The following is a 6474-nucleotide window of genomic DNA, read 5'->3' as shown; positions in this document are numbered from 1 at the left end:
CAAAAATCTCCCGTGCTGTACAGAATGACGCTAGTGCCTTCTCTGGTCCAAATGAATCCTCTGGTGGGCAAAGGAAGAGCAGTCTTGAGTGGCAGTGGATTTATCACTACATGTTGTTGAGGTCATATCGCCAAGATACATAAGCGTTATGGAGCACAACATCCAGTAGTGATGAGAAGATAACTGTGCAACATCTCAGATTTTGTAAAGTAACTCTACTGATGTACTAGGGGTTATTAGAAACATGTTCACAGAAAAGTGCATGGTATTTAAAGGTGCGTTTTTGCATACTATGCAAAAATGAGTGACTCATTACTTCTGTCATCTAAAAGCGTATGTCTAGAGGTGAAGAGAACAAATATGAGGTTGTACCCCTTTCCTTGCTGTCTCTGATAGAGTATTTTAATCACCTTTTCTGCTTGCTGGGAGAGGGGGGAAGGAAGGTCATGCACTGCATATGAAGCAATGACCTCTGCAAAGTCATCACCTATGGAGCCATTTCAAAGCTGCCTTGTTAGTCTGTCCTCTGTAAGCATCGGTAGCTGCCACATCACAATTTCCCTGAGGAGATCAATGCCTACCAGCAGTCTCATTAGCTGGGAAATCTTTTAATATTGATCACCACTTCTAGCTATATCTGCCTCTACAGGGTACAGCCCAATCAGCACCTCTCTTATTTGAAGTGATGCTTCTATTTGATATGGAAAGGCACTTAAGATTCTCATGTCATTAACATACTCTGACAGTAAAGTATGATGCTGCCCAGAAGTTTGTTGTTCTGATTAAATCCCTGTCACTATTAAAAACAGGAACTTCTCACTTTAAACCCTGTTTCAAAGGGTGTAAAGTGAAGTAAGAGAATGCCAAAAGGAACAGTTGTCTGCAACCTTGTGCACCGTCTGCAGAATACTGTTATATCACATCTCTTGAAAGCCTTGTTAGCTTCTTTGTGTACAGCTGTCCCTTAAAGGTCAACTGTATCTGTTATCACAATTGCTTGAGTATGTGTTTGTATCTTGTGAGAGTGAGGTCTAGACACATATGCAGAGCACTGTGGAAAAGTCTGTAAGTCTTTCTCTTTTGGGATCACCAGCTCCTCTGACCGAGGTGGACTCAAGCTCTATTAGGTGATTAAAAAAGGACAAAACCCACAAGGTATCTTCTAACGTAGCTGTATATAAAAAGCCTGAACAGCACACAGGAGCACCCTTTGGACTGAGAGCTGCTGCATGGCAGGATTGCTATGGTTTGTACTGACAGGAGAAACACTTGAGGGATTTATTTGCAATAGTGTTGCTGTGGTTCTGCCTCTGCAGATACCAGATCTAGAAAAAAAGTAGTACATTTGCACTTTTCTACTGGAAACTACTTACACATGAGAAATTGAGTCATTCCTTCTGAGTAAGGGTGTCTTGGATGCATTTACATTGATGGCCTGTGGTAGGGACTGTGTTTCTCTCAGAGTGCATTAGAAGATAATAAATGCTTGTGTAGTCTATATTTTGCAATCGCTAATCCTTGTGAGGAAAGGACTGTGTGTCCATCTTTCCAAATGGGAATGAAGAAGAGGCTTGATGGCTGGCTCAGGACTTCTCAGGACATTCCTTTTAGGTAGGACACAAAAAAAGTCATTTAAACAATAATGAGGCATGGCCACTTCATGACTTGCTTTTCTCTGTGGCTTGCTGTGCAGGCTGAATGAATCTCTGCCCGAACTGTAGCATGTCTCACCATAAGGTTTTAGCCCAGCTGTCTAGTAAGGTACTTTTATTTAATTTGAATTTGGCTTCCCAAAAACTGTAGTGCTGGATGTAGTCCACTGCATTTCTAATAGCTATCTACCTATTTATTTAATGGGAAAGCAGTCTAGCACATAGGGTTTCTTTTTAATAGTACGTTATGGCTCTTGTATCACTTCATCTTTCCCTTTGTTACATATTCATGCCTCTGTTTTTGTGAAGGTTGTACTTCTGTAAAAATTCCTGGCAGTGCTGCACTTGGGTACATGTGTGCACTCAATGTATTCTACTCAGAATTTGGAGCTGGGAACAGAATTTGCCAGAGTGCTTCTAAGTGTGTATTCCAAACACAATGAAGGAGGTTCACCAAACCAAGCTGATATACACTTGCCTGCCAAAGCACTTTTCTCAAAAGTCATAAAATGCAAGAAAATAAAACCTGAATCAAACCAGAATTTCTATTTGTCTATCTATTTTTACAGAATAAATGCTAGTGTCCTTGCCAGTTTTCAGTCCCCTATGATGTGTGGTTCAAACAGCAGGCTGGTAACAATTTTTCCCCACAGAAGTGCAAATGTAAACCTGACCAGACTTTCAATATACGTTGCTAGAGAGAATGAAAGAGGGCTCGCACAAAAAGGGTTTGCAGCCTTGAGAATCTTTTGTTTGCTTCCTTTCACCACAATGGTCTTCATTTTGTTCATTTGCTCCTGATTATTTTAAGCATTGTCAATTATTTAGCTAACAGGCAGAAAACTAGGCTTTTATAGACATCCAAAGGGACTCTCTTGAGTGTAATAATGAAGGCAGTTTATTGAATGCCTGTGAGGTTGCTTTCTAATTGTACACATTAATCTGCCCATGCAAGCTGGCTGAAAATATAGAAGCAGATTGCACATGCAGATGGAGCACACAGAATGGAAGATCTATGCAATAGACTTATACAAAACTGCATTTTCCTTAAAACTGGATTTATGCTTATTACTTCAGATAATAAATGAAACTTGATGTCTAAAACAACTTCCAAGAATATTGGATGAGTTGGTGGGAGGAAAGAATAGCTAGCTGTATTATTCATCCAGTCAGGAAAACAAAGAAAGCAAGTGGGCTGACAGGAAAGATTAGTTTTGGGTGTGGGTGGGAAGTGATGAAAATAATTCTGCTGAGAAAGTTGTTCGGGTTTTTTTTGAACCTATTTTTATACTTTCTTGAAGCCTTATACCTAAAATTAGCTAGTACCATTTTTTTAATTTTTATCCCCAAGAACAGGAACACATGCTCAAGAACTTGCAGACAAGAATGCCTACCAGCCAAAGATAGCACAGGTTTGATCACTCTCATTAGATTTGTCCAAGTCCTCCTTAGTATGCTTGTGCATTACTCCCAGTGAAGTCTGTGAATGCTGCGTTAAGCTTGGTATGTGGCTACTGGAAGGAGTTGTGCTGGGAAACATGTGAACTAAATATCTAGAGGATGGCCCTTCTTTCCAGGAAAGGGCGTGGGTGAAGAGCCATCAACATCATATAGTTTAATGGGTTGTTTCACATTGTAATCATTCACCTTATAGGTTCCAGCAAAAGATAAAGCCCCACCCCAGTCCCCCCCCAAAAATGTACATTAGTTCATACTGACAACTTTGGACATGGCTGACATTTGTTGTTTCTTGTTACCCCAAAGTGGACTCTGTCCTGCAGGTGTGGGTTATGGTTGAGGTAGAGGAGAAGAACCAGAATCCGTATAGAGCTGAGGGCATGCTTGTTGCTGACAGATGGAGGTGTTTTTACTACCTTGCCCCTTGTCATGGCCCAGTTGTGGGAAACATGGCAGTTGCTTGTAGCTTTCTGAATTTACCTAAACCTTGTAAACTTCTTGTTGCTGTGATAAATCTCTGCACAGAGGAGTAGATGTGAGAGGAGGCATATATAATTGTATACCAGCAAAAGCCACTGGTGTCCCTGCTCAGGTTATTTGCAATTTCCTTAATAGCTAAATTTTTAAATACATGCCTTTTCGTGGGATTATTTTCACAAATGGTGTTATCAGCCCTCCAGCATCATTCACACTTTAGAAAATGGCTTTCATTTGTGAAAATCCCAACTGCGCCTCCACTTGGAGTCTCTTTCTCCATCTCCCAACACAGAATCTGTGGGAAACCTGCATAAATGGACAGCAATCTCATTGACTTTTGCATCAACTTCTGTAATTTCTTCAATTTTAGCATTTGATTTTGTTAGGCCGTGTGACAGAGGAGCAGCAATGGCCCTAGTAGAGCCAACCTGGCTTGTGGATCATAGCAAGTACCTGACCAGGACACATATGGCAACACACAAGGCAGAGCCCTTGTGGAGGAAGGAACAAGAGCATTAGTAAGAACACACCCGCCATGGACCTTACTGAAAAAAAAAGGGCAGCTTTTCTTGTGGGTAGCCTTTGATAGTGTTAAGCAACTGATTTTAATTTCTGCAAAAGTTGAGGAAGTTGTTACGCTTAGCCAATTAAACATGTTGAAGTGAGGAGAAGTGTCGGTATGCTTCCTGGTGCTGCAAAAAGATGCGTCTTGAATTAAATTCAGTTTTGTATTTTGGGTTTGGTTTTGAGAGGGGGAGTCCTGCTGTTGTTTAAAAAAAACATAAAACTTCTGAGCAGATGTGTGAAACTAACATGATATATGCATTACACATGGTTTTTAGTTTTTCAGCTGAATTGGGAGAAATATCACTTTAGCATTACTTACTGGCAATGAATTTGGAAACTGATGTGTCCATCTCATTCAGCTCTAGATGCTACTTTTGTTGTCTTAGTGGCTGATCAGGTTGTCTCCTCTCTGAAGTGGCTATAATGATTTACCTGGCTCAGGATTCTGTATTTTTACTTTTTGTTACTGTTTTTGAATGGCTCTTAGTATACTTGTGCACATTCATTAGAGCAGAATTGTAATGCTGGAGATCCTACAGCTTGAGAAAACAAGGAATTCAGGAGCTGTCTTGTTTTCAGCAGTAATAAGAGTGGCCATTATCTTTCAAAAGCTGTCAAGAGAAAGAAATAGATTTATGATATGTGCAGAAGTATTGTGCTTTCTTGTTTTCTTCCAAAAGCACTGGCATAAAAGACAGTATAATTTTCTGTGTCCTGGCATTTCAATATCCATCAATTAAAGCAAAAGGATTAACTGCCACTGGTTTCATTGGGAAGCGGTAATGAAGATTACAAGAAGCCTTTTTAATTGATGCATTTTTAATGTTAGTCAGACTTAAAGCCAAGAACTTTATGTGTAGGCAGAAAAATTATTTGCATAGAATCATAGAAGCACAGAATGGTTTGGGTTGGAAGAGACCTTAAAGATCATCGAGTTCCAACTCCCCTGCCATGGGCAAGGACACCTTTCACTAGACCAGGTTGCTCAAAGCCCCACCCAACCTGGCTTTGAACACCTCCAGGGATGGGGCATCCACAGCTTCTCTGGGCAACCTGCTCCAGTGACTCATCACCCTCACAGTAAAGAATTTCTTCCTTATATCTAATCTAAATCTCTTTACATCTTTGTTCTGAGAGGAATACCGTCTCAAATGAAAAGCTTAGTGAGCAGTGCTCTGCAACTTGTGGCTGGAATAAGATACTGGGGCCTGAGTCCGTATCGTTATTCATGTCCTTAAGGATGAATCATTTTCTGGACTGGCTCTTCTGTTTGCCTTGTAGATGTGACAGAAGTTGCCCAACTAGACAGGAGTTAAGACCAAGTGACACACAAAGTTAAAGCCTGTATTCTGCACAGGATTTTAGACCTCAGGTCGTGCAAGGAGATTAGTTGTGGGTCTTCAGATCTTCCACAGTTGCATGCTGGGGTTAACTATGGAGCATTCTGCTTCTCGACTGTCAAGGCTTGTGACCCTCTTAGAGCATGGGAACTCCTACCTAGGCCAGAGGACCCTAGGCTTACTCTGACTTTTATATCCACCCCTTTGTCTCACCCCAGTGAGAATGGGGGCAGCACATGCATTTAGTCCCAAACAATAAGAAATGCATGCAGAGTCTCTCATCTACAAGTAGCTTGTGAGTGCAGGATGCCGAGTCTAAGTCCCTAAACTACACCATTCTCAGTGGAACACCTAGCAGATTCATGTTTCTGCATTTTACATGTACTTGTTGAGCTTCAAGTATGTGCTTTTATGTAACAGCTTTTAAGAAAGGACTCTCTGCCCGAAGAATAGTTGTGAAATGCAAAGCCGTATATCTGAGGACTCACAGAAAGAGTCTGCAACATGGACTGATTTCCACAGTCATGCACTGTCCCCTCCTAGCACGTTACTCAATGACCCTGGCAGCAGAGTCAGTGTTTTCCCATGACAGCTCTTAAGAGTTTTTCGGCTCCCAAATCCAGTATTGTGCTTCACTCCACCACAGCTGCATATGTGCTAATGAATTAAACACTGTCAATCACTGTCACTTCTGAAGCCAAGAGGCCTGAGACTGCCTGTTTCCATTGCTAATGAACTTTGTTACCTCCCAAAATGGGGTGGTTGCATTCAAAGTGTTTACTAGGAGTTGTTGGTGTTCATTCCCAGACAGCAGTCAGGAGTTACTTGGGAAAGTGCTATTTGGAACAGGTCAAAACTATTCCCGGAACTGTTACCACAGTGCAGGGGGCTGAGTTCCCATCCTAAGAGTATCTCCTAGTGCTATTAAATGTACCAGTATGGGAGTAGCCCATTTCAATTAGAAGAGCAAAAGGCTTGTA

This window comes from Pterocles gutturalis, unplaced genomic scaffold (assembly GCF_000699245.1).
Source record: "Pterocles gutturalis isolate BGI_N339 unplaced genomic scaffold, ASM69924v1 scaffold19628, whole genome shotgun sequence".
Taxonomy (NCBI): domain Eukaryota; kingdom Metazoa; phylum Chordata; class Aves; order Pterocliformes; family Pteroclidae; genus Pterocles; species Pterocles gutturalis.
This window is presented reverse-complemented; position numbering follows the sequence as displayed.